The sequence below is a fragment of the Ambystoma mexicanum genome, chromosome 6p, assembly GCF_040938575.1.
Source record: "Ambystoma mexicanum isolate Mex_15411 chromosome 6p, UKY_AmexF1_1, whole genome shotgun sequence".
NCBI classification, from domain to species: Eukaryota; Metazoa; Chordata; class Amphibia; order Caudata; family Ambystomatidae; genus Ambystoma; species Ambystoma mexicanum.
The window spans coordinates 187,446,400-187,471,001 of NC_090935.1; positions in this window are offsets into that span (position 1 = coordinate 187,446,400).

Consider the following 24,602-nt stretch of genomic DNA (forward strand, 5'->3'; position numbering starts at 1 on the left):
TCCGCAGACAAATCAAACACAAAAAGAATGTCTAACACATAAAAAAACACAACTTTCATCCTATCTCATACACTCCCACCCTCCCCAAACACTCCTACACACCAACACACTCTACTAAATACAAATTGTGAACAAAGTTTCACCGCGCTGTCTGCGGACGACCGCAAATCCAAGATGGCGGGCGCTACCGAAAATCTGATGCGCTTCACGCTCCACGTCATCCAAACAGCGAACACGTTGCATGTCCGCGAACATCACGCAAGCCGATTGGCCAATCAGGACACTGTCCGTGGAGCGAACAGGGAAGTGTGTCCGCGGACCGAACACAGATATCACAAATATTTTTTTACCTACTTTTTGGTCATTTAAAAAAAAACTACTGGACGGATTTTCACCAAATTTGCAAAAGCACGCTTTTGGGATCAATCCGTTGCTCCTGGTCCAAATTTTTTCCCATTCAAGCTATGGGAAAAAAAAAAAGTTTTGGCACCCCCCTATAACTTTGCCCCCCGTTTACCGCTTTACCGTGGCCATGTAGTTATGGTTAATTTGGTGTTTCCATAGGAAGAACACTTTTTGGGTGGCTTATAACTTCGCTCTCCCTGGACGAATCCTCACCAAACTTTGCAAAAAAAGTATTTGTGTCACTCTGAATTTTTTTGCAAAGTTTGGTGAGGGGGGCAAAGTTATAGGCGGGGTCCCAAAACTTTTTTTTTTCCCCATAGACATAATGGGAAAAAACTTTGCTCACCCTACAGCCCAAACCGCTGGACGGATTTACACCAAATTTGCGGCAGGAGCGGCGGCTTGGTCCCGAAAGCGTGCTTTGCTTTATTTGGTGTAAATCCGTCCAGTAGTTTTTAAAAAAATGACAAAAATGTAAGTGAACAAAATTAGTGATATCTGTGTTCGCTTTGCGGACACACTTCCCTGTTCCTTCCACGGACAGGACGGTGATTGGGCAAGCAGCTTGCATGATGTCCACGGACATCTGACATGCTCTCTCATTGGATCTAGTGAAAGCGTGCAGTGCGTCTGGCTTCAGAGACGTCGCCATCTTTGTTCCTCGCTGTCTGCACAGTAAGACTTGTGTCTGTCTCCTGTTCCTCCCACCCCCACTCATGCCCCGTGTGTCCTTCTTGTCCCCCCACCCCCAATAATGCTCCATGTCTCCCCTGTTCCTCCAGCCCCCCGCTCACGCCATCGGCACACGGTGCCAGCGGAGGGCCGAGGTTCGGGATCTGCCGCCTGCACACGAACGCTGTGTGTCCCCCCCCACTTCCCGCTCATGCCCCGTGTGTCTCTCTCCCTCCCCCCACCCCCTGCTCATGCCCCGTGCATCTCTCTCCCTCCACCCTACCCCCGCTCATGCCCCGTGTCTCTCTCTCCCCTTTCCCCCATCCCCCGCTCATGCCCCGTGTGTCTCTCTCCCTCTGCCCCACACCCGCTCATGCCCCGTGCGTCTCTCCCCCTCCTGCCCACCCCCGCTCATGCCCCGTGTGTCTCTCCCCCTCCTGCCCCCCCGCTCATGCCCGTGTGTCTCTCTTGCCCCGTGTGTCTCTCTCCCTCCCGCCCACCCCCCGCTCATGCCCCGTGTGTCTCTCTCCCTCCCGCCGATACCCCGCTCATGCCCCGTGTGTCTCTCTACCTCCCGCCCACCCCCCACTCATGCCCCGTGTGTCTCTCTCACTCCCGCCCACCCCCCACTCATGCCACGTGTGTCTATCTCTCTCCCGCCCACCACCCGCTCATGCCCCGTGTGTCTCTCTCCCTCCCCCCACCCTTGCTCATGCCCAGTATCTGTCTCCTGTCCCCCTCATGTGCCGTGTCTGTCTCCTGTTACCCCCCACCCCCCCGCTCATGCCCCGTGTCTGTCTCCTGTTCTCCCCAACCCCCGCTCATGCCCCGTGTCTGTGTCCTGTTCCCCCCACCCCCCGCTCATGCCCCGTGTCTATCACCTGTTGCCCCTCACCCCCCGCTCATGCCCCGTGTCTGTCTCCTGTTCCCCCCACCCTCTCATGCCCCGTGTCTGTCTCCTGTTCCCCCACCTGCTCATGACCCGTGTCTATCTCCTGTTGCCCCCCACCCCCCTGCTCATGCCCCGTGTCTGTCTCCTGTTCCTCACACCCCCCGCTCATGCCCCGTGTCTGTCTCCTGTTGAACCCCACCCCCAAAGTTATAGGGGGGGTCCCAAAACTTTTTTTTTTCCCCATAGACATAATGGGAAAAAACTTTGCTCACCCTACAGCCCAAACCGCTGGACGGATTTACACCAAATTTGCGGCAGGAGCGGCGGCTTGGTCCCGAAAGCGTGCTTTGCTTTATTTGGTGTAAATCCGTCCAGTAGTTTTTTAAAAAATGACAAAAATGTAAGTGAACAAAATTAGTGATATCTGTGTTCGCTTTGCGGACACACTTCCCTGTTCGTTCCACGGACAGGACGGTGATTGGGCAAGCAGCTTGCATGATGTCCGCGGACATCTGACATGCTCTCTCATTGGATCTAGTGAAAGCGTGCAGTGCGTCTGGCTTCAGAGACGTCGCCATCTTTGTTCCTCGCTGCCTGCACAGTAAGTCTTGTGTCTGTCTCCTGTTCCTCCCACCCCCGCTCATGCCACGTGTGTCCTTCTTGTCCCCCCACCCCCAATCATGCTCCATGTCTCCCCTGTTCCTCCAGCCCCCCGCTCACAACATCGGCACACGGTGGCCAGCGGAGGGCCGAGGTTCGGGATCTGCCGCCTGCACAGGAACGCTGTGTGTCTCCCCCCCCCACTTCCCGCTCATGCCCCGTGTGTCTCTCTCCCTCCCCCCACCCCCTGCTCATGCCCCGTGCGTCTCTCTCCCTCCACCCTACCCCCGCTCATGCCCCGTGTGTCTCTCTCCCCTTTCCCCCATCCCCCGCTCATGCCCCGTGTGTCTCTCTCCCTCTGCCCCATCCCCGCTCATGCCCCGTGTGTCTCTCTCCCTCTGCCCCACCCCCGCTCATGCCCCGTGCGTCTCTCCCCCTCCTGCCCACCCCCGCTCATGCCCCGTGTGTCTCTCCCCCTCCTCACCCCCGCTCATGCCCCGTGTCTGTCTCCTGTTCCTCCCACCCCCGTGTGTCCTTCTTGTCCCCCCACCCCCAATCATGCTCCATGTCTCCCCTGTTCCTCCAGCCCCCCGCTCACAACATCGGCACACGGTGGCCAGCGGAGGGCCGAGGTTCGGGATCTGCCGCCTGCACACGAACGCTGTGTGTCTCCCCCCCACTTCCCGCTCATGCCCCGTGTGTCTCTCTCCCTCCCCCCACCCCCTGCTCATGCCCCGTGCGTCTCTCTCCCTCCACCCTACCCCCGCTCATGCCCCGTGTGTCTCTCTCCCCTTTCCCCCATCCCCCGCTCATTCCCCGTGTGTCTCTCTCCCTCTGCCCCACCCCCGCTCATGCCCCGTGCGTCTCTCCCCCTCCTGCCCACCCCTGCTCATGCCCCGTGTGTCTCTCCCCCTCCTCACCCCCGCTCATGCCCCGTGTCTGTCTCCTGTTCCCCCACCCGCTCATGCCCCGTGTCTGTCTCCTGTTCCCCCACCTGCTCATGCCCCGTGTCTATCTCCTGTTGCCCCCCACATCTTTGATGTCCTGGGTGTTAGTCTTAGCAGTGCACGGTGGTGGCGCAAGTTATGGTTGCTTAGCTTACCATAACTGGCGAATTTCAAGGGTTTTTCGGTTTTACTTGGAACCATAATGTCCCTTTAACAAAGTTTTTTCACTGAATTTCATAGGTTTTTAGTAGCGCAACTTAACCATAACGTCCCTTTAACAAAGTTTTTTTCACTGAATTTCATAGGTTTTTAGTAGCGCAACTTAACCATAACGTCCCTTTAACAAAGTTTTTCACTGAATTTCATAGTTTTTTAGTAGCAAAACTTAACAATGATGACTTTGACTTTATATACATGTCATATGGAACTGACTAGATCTCTTCTTATGAACGTGGGACCTAGGCGACTTCTCCCTCCTGGGTCTGGCACCCTGTCAGGTTCGGCTTGGTCACGTGAGGAGAGACCGTGGTTGAGGCAGAATTCTGCACATTTAATGTTGTATTTTCCACTGTGTGTCTGGCTTAGTTTGCAGGTGTGACCTTGGCTTCGGCTTGTGGCATGTGAGTTGCAACATTGCCCGCTTGGCTGTCAGTTCTCGCTGGGCTCATTCTGCAGGGTTAGCAATTGTACTCTTGCTTGTTCAATGTTCGTGGAGGCTCTTGCTTGCGGCCTACTTGGGCCTGGTGCATAGGTGGGGATGTTTAATGCATGGCACTTTAAGTTGTGGTATCACATTGCTTCATATCCAGTATCATGTCTTCGTTGTATTTTCATCACAATGCAAGGGTTAGGAGAAGCGTCTGCAAGCATTTAGATGAGTGCTTTGTGCGTCTTGCGTTTCTGCATTTCGAAAAACCTATGTGAAAAATAATAAAGATGCGCGTCAGTGGGTGAGTCCGTCACCTACGTCATAGCACTGAGTATGTTCTTCGTGTGGATTGGTGTGGGGGTGTCCAGTGTGCATGGTTGCACGAGTGTTCTGACAGTTGGTTAGGTTGTCATGGCATCTCTAACGATGTGTTTATTTACTGTTGAAGGGTTTAGTCGAGTTCATCCATGCCGCAGGTGTCGGCTTGAGCAGGGCAGGCTGGTGGGCAGGCTGATGGGCACAACCGTATCTTCCTGTACCAGGATATTTGGTCGTCTCATAGGTAGGCAAATTCATCTTGTGGCGGGTGTCTGGGTCGCGATCCTCTAGGCCAGGGGAGCGAGGAGATTGGGGGGGAGTCTTTTGTCCGATTCTCCCACTTCAACGTGATATCCGCAAACTTATTTAATGTTCGTGGACATGTTCGGAGAACAGTACCACTACCTATAAACTGTGGGGGGGGTGGTCGGGTATGTTTGATTGTTATATCATAATATAGGAACATTTAACAAATTCAAAAAGCAGCACACAAACACATTATATATAGTAATACATAAGAAATGTAACCCATATATGTAACACACTAACCATTCATTTAAATACAATATGTTCTGAAATGGAATATACCACAAGAACATAAATTGGATTCCAAAATAATTACCTCACATACACAACAGAACTGAGAACAAGACCAGACCCACTGAATACATAGGACTTATCCTAGCAGAAATAGTAAGTGTACTTCATTTTACTCATATATTTATAAACTTTCTGTATTAGATTAAAAAATATATTATCTTTTTTTTTTTCTCACAGAAATGTCTAGTACTCTGGAATGGCTAGAGGACAATTTCCGACATGAAGAAATGTCACAAGATAGTGAAACCAATGGTAAACACTTTATAATATAAACCATTTAAATATTATTATTGTGTATACATTTAACACATATATATATTTTTTTTTGTGTACAGAGCATAACAAAATAGACCTACCTCTGAAGAAGCTGTTATGGAAAACACGCTTGTCAACATAAAAGAAAAAAATGATTTATTGTTGACCAATTTTAATAATTTGAAAACTTTTGTTGAAGATCATTTTAAAACAAAAACATCATACCATTGCCCCACATGTACTTGTCCCTCCTCACCATATCCCAGTCAATTATCCCCAAACCCTCTCCATAATCCAAAACGTTTTGATGAGATTTCCATCCCTTCTTCACCTAATACCAATCATGTTGAAACCCCAAATTCTCCTGTTTTTGTTTCTGTTTCTGCCTCACCTTCTCTGTCATAAATTATTAATATATGTTAAATAAAGTTTAATTTTTATATTGTATTGTGAATAGTTTCCATTCTTTTTTTAAAAACAATAAAAGTGTCCACGGACAGTGCGAGTGTTCTGAAATGTTCGTACATAAACGAAAATGGAGGTGTCCTGAAGAACACCACACCTGTTCGTACTGTTCGCTAGCAAGTTGAAACTGTTCTAAGAACACACGTGGTGTCCTGAAATGTTCGTAAAGAAACAAAAAATAAAGTGTTCTAAAGAACACTATATCTGTCCGTAATGTTCGCTATGAACTTAAAACTGTCCTAAGAACACAATTGCTGTCCTGAAATGTTCATAAATAAACGAAAATGATGTGTCCTGAACAACAGTACAACTGTTCGTAGTGTTCGCTAGCAACATGAAACTGTACTAACAACACACGCGGTGTCCTGAATTGTTCATAAACAAACAAAAATTAAAGTGTCCTAAAGAACACTATACCTGTCCGGTACTGTTCGCTAGCAAGTTCAAACTGTTCTAAGAACGCTATTGGTGTCCTGAAATATTCGTACGTAAACGAAAATGGAGGTGTCCTGAAGAACACTATACCTGTGCGTAGTGTTCGCTACCCAATTGAAACTGTTCTAAGAACACAATTGGTGTCCTGAAATGTTCGTACATAAACTAAATTACACGTGTCCTGAAGAACACTATATCTGTCCTTACTGTTCGCTACCAAGTTTAAACTGTTCTAAGAACACACGCAGTGTCCTGAAATGTTCGTTTCACGTGTGACGCACTTTTAATTACTTCAGAACCCGAACAGTGTCCGTAGGACATCAAGGCGCATGCGCTAACCAATCTCTGTGCACTTGGTGTCCTGCGGACAGGCGCTTCCTTCGCGGACTAGTTCGCAAACAGATCACATGACCGCGCCCACGCTCATCGTGTGTCCTGAAATGCGGACACTGTTCGTGTCCCCGAACAATTTAAAAGAACATTTTCAGTTAATCCATAATATTTTTCAATAAAATCTCACCATGGCACAAGTCCCACATAGCAATCTTGGGTTTCTATATACCTTTTGAAACTTTCCAATCCTTTTTTTGTGTTCGATCTGTCCGCGGACAGTGCGCATGTCAGCGGACCACCCACAAGCACCCCTATAAAAGACCACGCCCAAGAGCTTATTCCCATTGGCCCTCATTACGACCCTGGCGGAAAGCGACTGACCGGAGCGCCACAGCGTAAATAGCGTTTCCGCCATTGCACGAAGGAGCAAAGTGCGGCCCATTCCGACCCATCGGGCACGAGCACCACGGCATGGCGGAAGTGCAAAGTCCGCGATGGCGGAAATGACCCCAAAACGGCCCACACCGCCGCCGTACGTCGCCCTAGGTGCAATACCGCCACCCCTCTTAGCGGTCACCGCAGTGTGCGCCTACCGGAAAGTACGGTGGCCGGAAATATACGGAAACGGAAGTTAAAACATGGGCCCGGAACGGGAAACATCCCGGCGTACACCTATAAATACACTAAAACCACACAACCACTAAAATCACTACCCTGAAACACACCCCAACCCTTCAACCACCCTAGCGAAACCAAGAAAAATGGGAAAAGTAGCGAAGAAAGCGTGCGACCGCAAGCGGCAGGTCCACTTCTCCCGTGAGGAACTCACCGTGCTAACAGAGACCCTCCAGGAGAATGCTGCCGTCGTCTTCTCCACGCAAATGACCAGAACGGCACTTGCAAACAAGAAGGCCATATGGGCTCTGGTGGCACAGCGGGTAAGTGCGGTGGGGACCGCACCCCGCACCCCACAGCAATGCCGCAAGCGATGGGACGACCTGCGGATACGCGTCCGCAGCATACTCTCTGCCAACCGCAACATTGCCACAGCCACCGGGGGAGGTCCTGAATCACCCATCAAGTTGACCCCCTGGGAAGAAATCTGTGCCTCCACCATCGGAATGGAGAGCATAGAGGGAGTCGGAGGGATGGAGAAAGGAGTGCAGACATCCGAAGATTCAGGTAGGTGGGCCAGATAAAACAATGCCAAATCCACACAGTCCATCCATGTGAAGTACCATGCGTCCACATAGTGCAACAGAAACACATGTCCAGGAGAACGTCCACACACATCGGCCTGCAAGCGCACGTTAAAACCCACAATAAATACATAAATAATTAAAATCCCCTAATACACGCACTACACGTGCAGCAGGCACACCCTAACTGCAGGCTGCCAGACAACTGCACCCTCACTCCACACACAAATCAAAGCACCTCCAAGGCCCCGACCCAAATCACCCTCAGGTACCACCCCAATGCATGTGATACAATGCCATTCCAATTCCCACAGACCCATCAATAACCCTCGCCCTCCTTTACTCCACCACAGGGTCCGATCCAAACGACGAGCTACAGGACACCCCTACCAGCACACCTGCAAAGAGGGCCAAGACCAACGGCCAGAGACCCTCCACCTCAGCTGCACGCATCAAGACACGGCAGCAGCACAAATCAGGTGGCAGCACAGAGGAGGGAACATCAACAGGCACCCCAGCAGCCAGCATGCCCACAACACCACCACCACAGGTCCCCCCAATGGATGCCACAGAAGGCACTGCCTCTGGTGGCAGCAGCACCATAGGTGACACCCCATTGATGGCAGCATGCTCGGACACAGAAAACGGGGATGCCGAAGTCAGATCCATCCATGACCTGTCCCAATCCCCCTGTCTGTTCCATCCCGTACAACATGAGGATACCACGCAGGGGCACCCACCCAGAAACGTATGATGTGGAATGCCATTGATACGTACGCACACCCCCCCCCTTCCTGGCAGGTCAATGCCAATTCACATACCCCACATCATCATGCATGTAATGAGACTCACCGAGTAGCCAGGATCTGTTCCCTGCGTGTCGCTCCATGTAGCGTGGTATTGTAGAGTTCCTCAAGACCATCGAATCATGGGTTGATCCAGGGAATCGGGCACAACAATGTGTAATGATCCTGTTGGAGTCACACACCATCTGTACATTCAGGGAATGAAATTGTTTTCGGTTGCGGTACTGGGCCTCCATGGCATGTGGGACGACCAATTCAACATGGGTGCAGTCGATGGCACCAATGCAACCCGGTATGCCGGCAAGTGCATGGAATCCCACTTTTGTGTTGGTTATTTCCTGCTCCGAGCGTGGTAGAGAGATGTAGTCGTCTGCGTGCTTCAGGAGGGCATCGAGCACTTGCAATAGTGTCCGTGAGAACAGTGGCTGAGAAATGCCATGCAACTGTCCGACTGTGTGCTGGTAGGTGCCTGTGGCCAGGAAGTGGAGTACAGACACCACCTTCAGTAGGGGTGGGATGGCGGTTGGGCTATCTATCATGCTGACAAGGTCAGCCTGTGTCATGTCCACAATGGCGGTTATGGTGTCCCGGTCCAGACGGTAGAGGGTGTGGATCTGCTCATCAGTGAGGTTGAACGGATGTGCTCGGAGGCGTGGGATTGCGGGCTGCCTGCGTGGTGGTAGTGGCTGTGCTGGCAGCCCTTGCTGGCCCTGCCTTGGCCTCCTCCTCCTCCTGCGTCTCCTCCGTGCGGCTGGTTGTAGTTGGTGTTCGTCTTCTTCTTGGAGTCGGAGCGCTTGCAGTGCTATCAGGTCCCCCAGGGCCAACATCGCGAGTCCTGCCGGTAGCATTTCGGTGTGGTTGTGGGAGGAGACTGGCTGTGCAATTTATGTGTTTTCAGGCTGTATGGCCTCCACCTGTGGTGATTCATTCCACCTGTGCAAACTGCTCTCCCCTTTGGCCGAGCACGTCCCGCGCACAACGCTGCAATTCGGGGAATTGTATCTTGCTATTGCAATCATGTATTTGTACCCGATGGCCGTGTAAGATTGGTTGATATGTTCATTCTGCTGTGGTCCCATTGTTTCACATACTATCTGTGCAGTCGCGAACTGACTTGTGAGGGGTCAGTGGAACGTAGTACTCGAGTAACGGTGGACCCTCATGCATCACTGCACCGAGGTTCAACGACGGGCGGGGCGTCCCATTCGTGGGTGAAGGCAGTTGCCATTTTCACACACAGCCGCACTCGATGGAATAATTAGTGATTTCAAACGGCCACAGATGCCTTTTCGACGTGATGTTGCAAATGAGGAATTCGAGGGGCGGCGCTTTCGGTTTCCAGCTAGCGGCGAGGAGATGCCCACAGGTCTGACTGCAAATGTAACGTTCTATTGTTCTATGTCCTTGAGACAGGGCCCATGGCGAGGGAGCAATGATTGATATGAATAGTTTGGGATGCGCAATAGCTACGTGGGCGATGAGGCCGTCCGTTCCCAAAAACATGTTACTTCACAACACTGGAATTACGGGCTGGGGCACTGTGGATTTAGCAGGCTGCATAACGCACGGACTCAATGGATGTTTCTAATGTTATGTGAGTAATTATTCTGGCATTTTGATCCCGGGATGAGGGAATGATGGATGGATGCATGGGCAGGTGATTTGATACAGAGTTTGCCATGTACAGGGCTTCTTGGGATCTATCCGCCTCCCCTACGCTATGTGATGCAGGGCTGCCATTGTGGGACCATCGTCCATCTGGCCTTGTTGAGCCCTCCCTGTCTCGAGGCGCCCTCAGACACTTGTGTCCATGCACGTTAACATTCCCATCTGATGGAATCTGTTTTGACAGACGCATGCACAGGTACACTCGTTTGTGATGGTGTTTGCACCTCGATATAGATGGTTATGAGTCGCAAGTGGTTTTGGGGTGGTGATGATCCTTTTGGTTGGGCTAGCATGCATATGGCTGTGGATTTCGTGTGATCATTGAAGTGAGTAGTTGGAATGTAGTTCTGATGGCCATTCTGTTCTTTTTCTTTTCTTTTGGTTGACAGGTATCTCCTCCCCTTTTGCCACTGCCATCTGTATGCCACTCCTGCAGATGGATTTTACTCCCGACACCTGCTGCTTCGTGTTAATCAGTGGAGCAGCATTATGATCTTATGGGACGATCGCCAATGGGCCACATGCCCTTACGCAGTACTGGTGGCTCGGAGCAACATTTCGGCCTTTCAGCTGGACTAGTGCCTCCCCATTGGGACGGGCCTGCGGTTCTGTGCGCTTCCATGTTGCCTTTTCGTACGTGATTGTGGCTCTGTGTACCATGGGGGAACAGGGCGACACACAGGTAGTGGCTGGTCATTTCTTGCGGAAGCAGCCCACAATGGTGATTGGTGTTTTGGAGTTCATGGCCTGATGGCTGTATGGGCTTGGTGATTTTGATGTGCATTAAATTTCTATTCGGATTTGGCCCGTGTAGCGTTTTTCTTTGCAAGTGATGTGGCATATGCCAATTTGGGGGGCGATGTATTGTGAGGAGATCTGCATCGGGTTCCGGCTTCGGGGTTTAGTTGCGTGGTACTGTACTGGCCGCGTTTGCCTACGAAGCCCAGTGAGGTCAGGGATGGGGGCTGCCAATATGACAGTTTGAATGTTGTCATGCTCAGGGGCGGGGGATTGGGTTTTGTGTAACAGATGCCGGTCAGCCAGGTGGACTGGTGGAATGATGTGATTTTCGGAATATTGCTGGTCACAGGTGCCTGTGTTTGCGTGCGTTTCTTGGTGGGGGACTGTGGTCATGTCCATTGGGATGGCTTCTGTATTCGTGCCATCTGTGCCCTGCAGCTCCCATTGGCCCCTGTTGTGTTTCTTTTGTTCGTTGGCATGCATGGGTGACTTGTACATTTCAATGGTTGCATTGTGGCTTCATTGCACCTACGGGGAGTTGTACTTTGTGGGCAGGGAGCGGTGTACAGGCACTCAGTGGGGCCGTTTACGGTTGATTCGCGATGCCGTACTTCTCGCCATGGCGGAATGGTACATTACGCCATGCCTGATGGCGTTAGGTGCATGTCCGCTAGGGTCGGAATTGGCGTACCGTTGCACCATGGTGGTGTTTGCGGTTTGGCATGGCGCGCGCGCGCGTGCTTGGTGCAGTTAGCGTTGGCGTTCACTACGGTGTCGCTAATGGCTTCGTACTTTGCGGTGACGGGTCATAGTCGCACCGAGCGCTATTCGATGGCGGTATTGCATTTCCGCCATCGTTTTTCGATTTCCGCCAGGGTCGTAATGAGGGCCATTGTGTTTCTGGCTATTCTTCAGAACACAGTGATTTTTGCTGCCACCTGCAGACTACACCATCATCGAGATGGCATCCTTGGCTGCTGAACTGCCACTTGGTGCTGCACCTGCTTCAGCACCACCCCCACCCCCTCCACCACCACCACCTCCCCAAGGGCCTGAAGAGGGGAACAGGAGTGTGGATGCGGAGGAGGAAGAAGAGGATGATGAGAATGAGGTAGAGTAAATCCCTACTACCCGCACTAGGCGTGAGACTTGGGTGTGGCGGTTATTTACCATTCATGGGAATGGTCCTAAGGCTCGTGCGAACCATGTTACCTGCAATGAGTGCAAAATGATACTCAGTCGCGGGAAGCACAGTAACTACAGCTTTGGGACCACTACTATGAAGCGACACCTGAGGTCATTTCACTCTAGGGCTATTCGCAGGGTTGTACCTTGCGAAGAACGTAGCAGGTTGATTTCCTCTACTTCATCCTCTGTTTCTGATCCTGTCACCACAAGGACCACCTCTGTGGGACAGCGTCTTTCTCAAGCTGCCTCACAGGCCATACAGAATGCTGATGACCCTTACCTTTCGAGGGTCACAGTTGTATGTATGTACTGTGACACAGTACTCTGCAGGGGGGAGCGACTTCGGAGTGCTTTTGAGACTATCGTCTCAGAGCACGAGAAGACCTGCGCACTACCCAAATAAAACCCACTCTACATCTTCCTCTCTCAGCTCGCCCTTTCTTATCCCTGTGGTTGGTGTCCCCCCTTTACCCTCCTTTACCCTCCTCTCCTAGTGTATCGTGTCTGAAAAACCAAAAAAAATACAAAATTACAAAAATCAAAAAAAAATAAGGCTCTTTTCAGAGCCGCCTTTCCCAGTTAAAAAATAGAAGTGAGAATAAATGAAACAGGGCTCTTTGTATTTTTTAGAAATCCGCGGACAGTTCGCGAACATTAAAAAAATTGGGTTACTACTCCATCACGAACATTGTAATGTTCTCTGGAAAGAAGTGGGGGCTCTGAAAAGAGCCTTTGGGTGGTGTTTGTAAGTCAAAAATTGTAAATGCTTAACATCTACTTCAAAATCGTTGTTGTAATTCCAAAAAAGGTCGCAATGCATTTTGTACATTTCTCAGAAAAATCTGATTGCCAGCATAAGTAAGATGTACTCCATCTCTGCGAAAAATGTATGTACTACAAAATATAATATTTTCATTGTGAAAAGAAGACATGCCAAAATCTCTTAGAAAGGCACAAACAGCCTTATTAACATTGCACCTTGATATTTTCCATTTGTGGACCAAATGAAGAAGAACAAAACCACATTTGTCTCTGCGCAATCCGTGAAAATATCACTTGAGAATTAGGAAACATGTCCATAACCTTCCTAAGTCCTTCTTTCATAGCAAATTGCAAAAAAATTCCAGTCACATGTCCTAAACTGTTCCCTCCACAACGAATTACAATTATGTTTGGATATTGCTCTGTCTCCAAAGTAGCACAGAGAGGTAGCAAGTCCAACCACTTCATTCCACGTACTCCAGGCCAGTGTACTTCCACCTGTGGGAATCCAAGATCTACAGCTACTCCACAGCTTTCTGCATGCACCTTCAACCAATGTATTCACGAATCTCCTAAAATCCAAACAATCTGTTTTCTGAAACACACAGCCATAGCTATCTTTTGTTCTCTCAGCAAAAAGAGTATCTGAGAAAATCTCTCCTGGCACAACACACCCACCAAACTTTCCTGACCCATCCCTTTCAGTGCTTATTCTCATTTGCATGACTTCTGAACCCAAAAATCCCCGGATGTAACTCCCGATGTCCACGAACTACCGCCATGTCCACGGACATATCGTAACATGAACAGCCCTTCTACCATTTCCACTACACTCTCTCTGCCATTCCCTCATTGGATGTACCTCAAAAATCACATGACCATTCACCAATCACATTCAAGACCTCTACATCTAACTGCATCATCATAGATCAGCACTGCAAATGTACTCTGAATCTCTCTGAGTACAAGTGTCATATCATTGGCAAGCAGCATCTACCAGAAATACTGTACAAGTCTTCAAGATTTCTACTTGCAGCTCCATGCATATCCATATGCATGAACACAAACTTCAGGTATGTATATTTTCTGTGTAGTAGATGAACACATTTTCAAACAGACTTTTACCTTGTAAAATCTGTAAAATGAATTTACTGTACTTTTTTCAATTTCCTAAAATCAACTATCACTTATAAACCTTTATACTATTTACTTTCTTTATACACACACGCTCAAATCATGTTAAACTAACATGTTTTAAATGAAATATATAGACTACATATATTCAAACAAAATTGCATGCAAACACAATCTATGTTTAAACCTTTATAAAAATACTTATACAATTTTATATTTTTCGTTTTTATTTATTTATTTACTTAATTACTTTAAATTAGACATGACATTGAGGCGCTATTACCTAGAACAGTTTACTTACAGAAATAGTGGTATTCACTAATATATTATAAATTTCACAAGACATAGTAAAGATATTTTTTTTGCTACAGTTAGTCATTCAATACAATTTGTTCATTAAGAACATATCATATGTACTGAACTGATGCAATGTATCTTATGTAAATAAATTAGTTTAATGGTTTTAAAGAAGGCACTGAGGATTTCAATTAAAAAAATCAATATCTAAATTAAAAACAGTGCTATATACAAACAAAGTTACTAATTTGAAGCTTTTACAATTGCAGTGAAGACCAGTTCCCTGAAAAGAAGCAGCCGAATTCGAAGAAGAAAGAAAAACTAAGAAGTTACCTGTTAATTTAAAAAAAAGTAAGTAAAATATCACCTTAATATTTGTATTATTAATCAAATATACTATAACGTTAATACGAGCTATTTCGGTTTCTAAAAATAGAGATTTTGTACCATTTTGTCCAAAAATGTCCATGTCTTAAACAGCGATTTACAGCCAGAATGGCCCACAAATTTCTATTTTTGGACACACAAATTAGCCAACTGAACCACTACAATGTTCATATTATAGAACAAACAACTGTTTTCATTGTATACATTAGATTTACTATTTGTACTTTTCCACACCACTAGCTTACTTATTTTTGTCATCTGAACCCCAGTTTAGTAACACATAAATTCAAGAATACCTATCCCTACTAGTTTTAGTTCCCAATGCACAATCATACACCATTACATACATCTTTATCATCTTACTCAAACACTCATGCACACAGCACACATACATTCCAGAACACCCCAACCCATATCTTCTTTATTTTTTTCAACAGACCCTAAAGAATGCCTACCAAAAGTCAAGTCCGTAGAAAGCAACGCAAAAGTAGAGCAAATGAAAATAAAGGTGTCCAACATAAGCATCCATCTCTAGCAGAATTTGTAAAAAAAGTTGAAACAAAACAGCTAATACAATCATTTAGTGAAACACAAAAAGTTTCAAGTACAACAACTTCGCTTCCTCTATCAAAATGTAAAACAAACCAAAAAACAATTAACAGAAAATCAGCTATCAGTACAGATAAAACTACTTCTTCAAATTTTAATATAGTGCAAAGTAAGCATACCAAGAAAAGTATTTTAGCCAAAATATACCGTCACAAAGTCCTTCAAAATCTTATAAAAACAGGAGAGAAATCAGGTTCAAAGCTTAAAACCTATCGTAGGAAATTAATCTTAGAAGCATTGATGGACAGTGCAATTCTTCTCAAAAGAAATTATTTATTTTACTGTTAAACAAAATGAAACCACTAACAAAACTAATAACTAAATTACAAAAAAGACTTCTCAATAAGCAAAATATCAACAGAAAGAACTTCTTAAGTATCAGCGGAGGTGAATGGAATCACACTACAAGCACAGAACCATATTTTAATGAAGAAGCGTACAAACAAAAGCAAACGAATACAATTGCCATACATAGCAGTGGTCGAGGTTATGAAAAAGTGAATAATACCATAATGGAACATGCGCGACCTTGGCTGCTCGTGGGTTTTGCGAGGAGCATTGCTGAAGGCTTCTGCAGCCATTGTTCAGTGAGAGAAATGAACTTGGCTGTAATTTTCCTGAAACATGGCTTTACACTGTGCAATTAGACCATGTTAATTCATATAGGCATTTGTACGCTTTAAACATGGATTTTTGTGTTTGTAGATTCTGATATTGCAGCATTGATTCTAATGTAGCATGGAAGTTGCACTGTTGGTGAAGTGGGTGAGTTTCAGCATATTTGTCCATGGGTGCGCTGGGGCCTGGTTCAAATGATAAGTGCGCTCCTTGTTCTTCCTGCTGTTCTTCTGTATATGCGCCTGGGGTGAGGGGGCATGGGTTTGATCTCGATTTTCCCTCTTCAGTCCTCCCTCTGGTCGACTTTGTCGACCACACCACCAAGCAACATCACCTCCTTCCGATCTGCATATCTTTGTCAATTCCTTGAAGTGCCCATAATTCTTTACATTGTTGTTGATGAACAGTACATATAGGAGTGTTCTCCTTCTGTGTTCCACCACACTCACTTCCCATTGTACTTCCTCTGATCACAGGGAGTGGCCACCTTTATTACTGCTGGAACCATGTCGCACACTGCTATCTTCTCCCTTAGTCCGGCTCTTCCTTTCACCATGTCTCTTATTTGCATTCCGATGTCTTCTTCTGTTGTTCTCTTACATCTTGCAATGTATCTCTATCTTGCACAATGATGCTGTGCTCGGTACTAGTCCTTCCGTTATCACCTTCAATCAACCAGACAGTCATGATGTCATCCATTACCATGCAAGCACTAGCTAGTTCTTTGCTTTCTCTTTTCAGATGCATTTTTTGCTGATCATTCTTTAGTATGCTGGTACTTCACCCAATCATTCTTCTGTCTCGCTCGAGAAGCAATTCCCCCCTCTTTTTACTCCTCTGTCTGTTTCTCTTCTTCCGTTGTTTTCCATCTTGGTGAATGTGTCATTCTTCACATCTTCCTTGGTCATCACCAACAAGGGCATGCTGATGCGCACCAATGAACAGTCTCCTCCCCAATTCAGTGGTAGTTTCTCTTGATCTTTAGATGCATGTGCTCAATAGTAGTCCATAAGCAGTGATGTTCCTGCTCTCATCTCACAACTTCGCTCAACCTTCTTGCATCCAGCATGATTGTCCACTTCTTGTCACTGTTGTGCTGGTAACATAAGGCTGGTACCTTAACAGTATACGTCCTTCTTCATTCTCCACCCAAGTGACTATCTTTGCTCTTTTGTCTCACTCCGTTAGGCACTTAACATATTTTTGTTTCTTTTATTTTATTTTTTCTTCTCTCTTTTTGTTTTTCTTTCTTCTTTTATCATTTATTTATTTATTTTTTCTTTTGCTTTTTTTCTCTTGCAGCTTGCTCACTTGTGCATATGCTCGTTGTTTCTTCTCTCTCTGGTCACTTTCCACATACAGTTGTTCTCCAATTAGCTGCTTTACGTAATCATCTTTCATAGGGTATAACCCCCCTTTTGTTTTTATCAATCTCAATGTTGCTGTCTTCCCTTGCAATCTTCTTCACACCTTGGGATACACGGGCGTCGTGATCTGTTGTAGTAATTTCTGTTGTAATCAATTCTCTCACGGCATATGTTAAAGAGCAGTCAGGACAGCTCTCTCCAGTGGTGTCCCTACCAATTTTGTACATGTGTGCATGTTGTTGGTCACTTCTGCTATGTGTGTTATGTGTATGTTTTACTACCTTTGTGTCTGCCCTTACCTCTCCTTACTTTAGCAGCAGCTTTTCCTCACCCACTGACGCCATAACTCTTCCTGCTTAGGTTAGGGAATGTTAGCAAGGGATACAGCGGTAATGCTCACTATTACATATAATTTTCAAATTACCACCCCCATTATTTCGTTCATCATTAATAGTCCCATCGTGAAGGTAAAAGTCCTTATTTGTGTGCCCATAACCACTTACGCTGCTGGGTCCTTGCAGCTGATGAGATGATAAAGTTGCCCGCCTGAAAATCGCAAGAAAGGCGTTAATACGTTAGTACTTCTAGGTACCTCAATCTCTGCGAACTAAACAATCACTAAGGGCAAAAATTAAACCTCCCCCTGGACATTTCGTGTTTTCAAAATTTCTCAATATGGGTAGGGAAAATCTTGGGCTGTTTATTCAATGGAAGCAAGGAAATATACTTCAGGGAAACATGCTCTAAGGGGTCTGAGGTTCTTGACAGGGTGGGCAATTGAGTGGGGAATGCTTCACGATGTTTTAATCAGTAGGCCTCACAGTTTCTAATGGAAGATAACATTAAGGAAATTTCCAACACCATTCTAACAGCATACATACGCAACAACCTGCATGTGCGGGGAAAAGAGAAGGAACAAAACAGTGTTACAGCTGTAGGTGCACAAAATGTAATATGAAACTCAATTAAACTTTGGACATGCGTGTGTCAGTCCCTATTCTAGTTGCTAGTGTGCGTTGGACCATAAAATGGCATGTTTCCCTAACTCGGGAGTGTTTGTCCTATTTTGCAGTTCATGAAAATCTCTTCCGTTGGCCCTGTTGATCGTTGCTCCCTCGTTGCTCCCTCGTTGCCAGGGTGGCCACCGCTTTGTAGGGCTTGACGCCTCACACATCTAACAAAGTCTGTCAGGAGGGGAAAATGTCCCACTGTAGTCCATAGCCATTGGGTGTTGGTTGTCCGTTGTCTTCAGGCCTGCCCTGGGTCCTTTATATCTGGCGAGAAATTAAATGGAAGCGCTTGAAACCTGAGCATTTACAAATTCTTCAATTTCTTGACCTAACCTCTCTGCACTACTCTTGCACTATTCAGTGTCCTAGTGGGAGAAGCCAATGGTACATTTATGCACCATCCTGTCACCACCTGGTGGCGTTCAATGACGTCTGACCGTAACTTGTTGCGCTACTCGAAATGTACCCAGAAAATGGGTAGGCACTTAATTTATGTGAAGATACTCATTACACACTTGGATCATATATACGCAATTTAGGTGCTAGTGTACAAATGGGCCTTTGGATCTTTATATTTACTGTGCTTTTGTTGTAAGCTATTTATAGTGCGTCCCATGGGGCATCAGGTATTGACAAGCTAAACAGGGAAACATCGGGGTGGTAAATTTGTCATATAGGGTGGCTGTGTTTCTAAATTAAGTAGACCATGTTTCTTAGATAAGATAATCGCAAGGGTTTTTAAATCTTTTTTGTTTCTATGGCTCCTCTCTCAACTTCTCAGGGCGTGTCTCACAGTGAACTGCAGGCACTTTAAGCTGGTACTAATGAAATTTGCTACCAATTATTCGCTACCTGTCCCTCCCCCTCTATTTATTTATTTATTTATTTATTTATTTATTTATTTATTTATTTATTTATTTCCTCTTTTCTTTCAAACCCAACCCTCACAATTTACTCCCATTCTCTCTATCCCACCCCATGTCCACTTTTTAAACCCTACCTACTCTGTTAATTACTCATTTAGTCTAGTATTTTATTACTCCACTACTGTAATTACTGTTACATTTAAACAATATATTTCCCCCCCAATATCTGCTCTCAAATTTTAATACAATCATTATTCTCCAGTTCGTGCAGCAATGACCTCTTACCCTATGTGTGTTGGCTAATGCATTTGTGACAGTGCTGTGTTCAAAAGCGGTAGTGGCATTACTACTTGCACTGTGTTATTTTGTCGCCAAACGGTGTCTATTTCTCTCCTCCCATGGTGAACCATCAATGAAATGTAGGCCTCCCCCCTCAAGTGCACCTTCTTCCACCTTGTGTGTCTCATTTAATTGTTCTGTGTTATTCGTGTATTCATGAGCCCAGTCTCCTCGCTGAAAGATGTGTGCTCAAAATGTAGCTAAATGTACTCTCTTGTGATGCGCTATCATTATGCACCCCCCTCTGTACCGTGCACCCCCATTATGCTTAAACAATCTTCCTTACTTTCAACATGTGTATGCCTGGTGTTTAACAAGTTATGGATTTCTCTGTTAATAAGGTGGTCATATCCACATCGCACATGATGTCACAAATGTCTCTTCCCTAATGCATGGCCTAGTCGCCCCACTGTCACCCAGAAAAGAAAATGTTTTGATACCTATCACCACCCCTATGCAATTGTCCTCTGCATTATTGAGTGTGCGTGAGTGTGTGTGTCGGCGTGCGTCTCGCCCGCTCTGTTGGGGAGGTGGAGCATGAGTGTGTGTGGCAGAGTAAGTCAAATCAAGTTTGTCTTGGGCTGTCCTATTAGGTGTATAATGTCAATCTATGTCCTTTGAAAGGTTTGTTCCCCATCAGGAAGACCCCTCCCAGTCATGTAACCGGTACCGTTGCTATTGTGTCAGTGTTCTGTATGGGTGCTTACTGCTGTGCAGTGCCCCTGGGTTGTTATTCTTGTCAGTCCTGGTGTAGTGGTGCTGTCATTTGTTGTGTCTGTACATGTAGTGGTGACAGTGCCTGCGTTGGTGCTTGTGGTGTCTGCTGAAATGATCTTGTCCTGCCCCATGTATCCTCCCCATATGGGTGGTGCATATTGTGGTGGTTGTTGACACTGCTATTGTGATGCTTGTGCGTGTGTGTTGAGGCTGTTTTTAACTGCCCCTCCCATTGCATACTTTAACAATTTATTTTGTGCCTGCTTGTCCTCATCTGCCTTTCTCTGCCTCTGCTGTTCTCTTGCCACAATCTACAATGCACACAGTCAATGTCTAGCGGGCTATCATTCCTTCCTCCCTTCCATAACCCCATGCATGCTGCACCACCCCTTACTGATCCTCTATCATGTTTGGCTGTGCTGTCTCGTTCAGTCCTTCTCTCCTCCACCAATCCCTTTCTTCCCTTTCCAGTTCCCACTCTCTGTTGCTATTGTTACTCCTTGCACCTCCCCAGTTATCTTCCCTTTAAATTTAATTCCTCTGTACCTGTGCATTCAAATCTGCTTCCATGCACTGCAGCCCTCCCTTGCATGCTCCTGTGCTGCTAGTGGGCTGTTCTGCACCTTCCTGTTTGTTCTCTTTAGTGTATTGTGATTGTGTGTGTGTGTGGTGTTTAAATGTCCTTCTGCTGTTTTCAGTTCTCTCATGCAATTCATTCCTTTCTTACCATCTGTTTCGTCAAATATTACACTCCCGGAGGTGCAGAAGGGTGAGTCCCCTCTTCCCTCTGCTCGCGCTGGTTCAGCGTCCGCTGATGCCTCGCCACTTCCCTTCCCTTGGTGCACACCGTTCAGCTGTAGCCAGGTGCTTTTTCCCCAGCTTCTTTCCTGTGTAAGTGCTCTGCATGTGTGTCATTAACGATTGCTGCACGCTTCTGGAGAAGCTGCCTATGAGCAGCCATGGTCTTTTTTAATTTACCTTCAGTACTTTTGAATCTTTGCACACTATGTTTTACTGACTTATTTCGGCATGGAAGCTGTGTGCTACACAACAGGTGAAGGGGAGTCATTTCTGTATTGTGTGATACATTTTACCTCTATTCAATTTGAAAATTTCGATAGTCCGCTGTTCAGGGAGCAAAAGTTAGAAGATAATTGAACATTTTTCAACTTCTGTGAGCCTTCTTTGCTCCGCACATTAGCCAGTGCACTCCACGTGCAGCCCATCTTCACCAAACCATTGCCTTCTCCGGCACACCCCCACAATCTTGCGCATTTGTGTCTTCCACACACCGCCTCTGGGTCACCTATTCTCCAAATCCAAAACCACACCACTATCTCCTCACCATCAAAACTCTGTGTCCTATGCATCAATCTGAAGGTGATGTCACCAAACTAAAAACACAGTGCAAATGAACAGACAAATGTGCACACATAGAACAATAACCCATTTCTCCCAACCCCACAAAAATCCCAAAATAAAACCCCACAATCCCCACAGCTGTCTTCCTGTCTCAACTGGAACAAGGTAAACCACAATAAAAACTCTTATAATTGGACTGCGCACACTGCGTCGCCTCATGTGTGACACGCCCCTCACCAGGGGAGCTTAACCAGTCAATTATCTTCCGCACTCGGAACAATCTAGCTACCTCCTGCAGGGAACCTCATCTACTCATTGATCTACAACATCAATTCATAGGAAATCCACACCCCCGTACATGAAATCGCCATACGAACCAACCAGCGCGGCACTCCTTTCTATATGTGGGGAGTCACTACCCCACCCAATGTCCTCATAAACACAAGAAGGGACAACTGCCACCGCTCCAGTCCCAACAGTTCACATGCCGATCACCACCAAAGCGCCGAATTTTGCGACAATGTGCAATCACCCACCACCTAATTTACAATGCCTCCCCCTGTTTCTACCCAAACAAAAGAACTTAACATTTCTGCAACATACTGATCAACAATGCATCATAATACTTTAAACATTTCCACCCCTCAAGCCCATGTTGCTGGTTGACTTACATTTCCTATGCTGCACTGGCACTTGCTCTGCTGCTGGACACCCCCTCAAGGCGCTTCACCGGACCCCTTCTCCTGCAGGGCTCTCACCTGCCCTCAAGCGGGGTATTTACAAGTGGCCCCCGAAGCCTTTAGCCGGTTACGCGTTTTTTCCGGTGGTCTTCAGGTGCAGGCGAGAGTCCCACAGCTTCCTTGAGTCGGCGGCAGGGACTGCAGTTCAACACAGGGCTTGCGCAGGCAGTGCTCATTCACCCATGTTACAATGAGCAATGAGCCTCACAGAGGGCACCAACTTGTTGGGGAGAAGCTGGACCCCCACCAGGGCTGTGGGGGGCCAGCAGCCATACCCTCACCATCTATGGGAGACCCCAACACCTCCCATATGGCCCCCAGAAATGCAACAGAGACCCCAGCAGGCAGCCACATGTTCCAAACTGTGTTTATTACTGGGCAGCAAAAAAGAAAAAAAACACACATAGCATCGTGCACATCGAGAGTTCTGGCGCCGTCTCCCCCGGGGCTCGCTTGAAAGCCAGCTTTGTAATCACACTGCAGGCTGACCTCACAGAATTGGATCAGCTCCCAGAAACCTATGTCCTCCTGCTATTGGCTGCTAAGTGATAGGTTACCTATGTAGCCCTTATAGAGAGCCTGACAATTGGATGTTAGCCTTTTGCGTCAGTGGGTTGGTTTAGCTGTGCCAGCCCCCCATTACCTAATTCTAACTTGTTGCATTATGACTTTGTTCCCATAACTTTTTAGCTGAAGCAAGCAGTTTGCACCTGAGCTCTGAGCGCTCATTGGCTGGGCTGAGCCATTCTTGTTACAATTATGTTTCAAATGTTGTGCAAGTCTTTGCGAAAATGTCTTTCTTTCCCAGAAAGAAAAGAAAAAAATACACTGGGTTGCTGTGGTTTACACGCATTTGTGGAGAATTAAAAATGTTTGTCTGCAGAAAGCAATCTTATCTTGAATGCGTGACCTTGGCTGCTCGTGGGTTTTGCGAGGAGCATTGCTGAAGGCTTCTGCAGCCAGTGTTCAGTGAGAGAAATGAACTTGGCTGTAATCTTCCTGAAACATGGCTTAACACTGTGGAAATTAGACCATGTTAATTCATATAGGCATTTGCAAGCCTTTAAACAGGGTTTTTTGTGTTTGTAGATTCTGATATTGCAGCATTGATTCTAATGTAGCATGGAAGTTGCACTGTTGGTGAAGTGGGTGTGTTTCAGCATATTTGTCACCCATGGGTGCGCTGGGGCCTGGTTCAAATGATATGTGCGCTCCTTGTTCTTCCTGCTGTTCTTCTGTATATGCGCCTAGGGTGAGGGAGCATGGGTTTGATCTCGATTTTCCCTCTTCAATGGAGATGTACGTTGTATGATCAGAAACCTTGGCCCACCCACTAGGTTTGTTTACATGATTTCCTACGCATATCCAATAAAAACAAAACAAATATAGATATTCTAACACCTGGAGAACTTTGTTCTTTGGATCCTGTTAATGTTTCAAGATATTTTCACCATGGCTTCATCGCTATGCTACATTTTATTTGTAATAAAACTGTTCCTCCCATTGGAGAAGTGCAACACTTCTTTTGGAGAAAAGAATACCAAGCCAGAGGAGCACCACATATCCACATGCTTTTATGGATTAAAGATGCTCCTAAATTTGGTCAAGACAGTGATGCCACTGTTTTACAGTTTATTGAAACATATGTCACTTGTGAAATTCCATCAGAAGCCACAAATAGTGATCTTCATGCACAAATTTTACAATTTCAAAGACACAAATGTGGAAAATATTGTCGTCGCAAATACAAAAACAAAGGCAAATACTACACCAAATGCCGATTTGGTTTCCCTAGACCAGTTACAAATACAGGTCAAGTAAACAACCTCATGTCTTCAGTTAGACATAGTGTTAAAGGTAAGTCACCTAAAAATACATATTACATAAAAAGAAAAGAAGAAGAAAAATATATCAATGATTATAATGCAATCATTGCCCACTTATGGAATGCAAACATAGATGTGCAGTACATTGCAGACAATTCTACTGCAGTTGCACGATATGTCACAGCATACTTAACTAAAGCAGAAATGACAGAGCTCCAAGACCTCTGGAATGACCTGTCATCAGATAAAACAGTATCTCAGAAATTATACAGCTTGGGCATAAAAATGCTCACCCATAGAGAATGTGGATCTTATGAAGCAGCTGATTAAAGAAACTGGTACTTCATTGTATGGTAAATCTGAAAATATAGTATGGCTAAGTCTTGGTCCAGCTA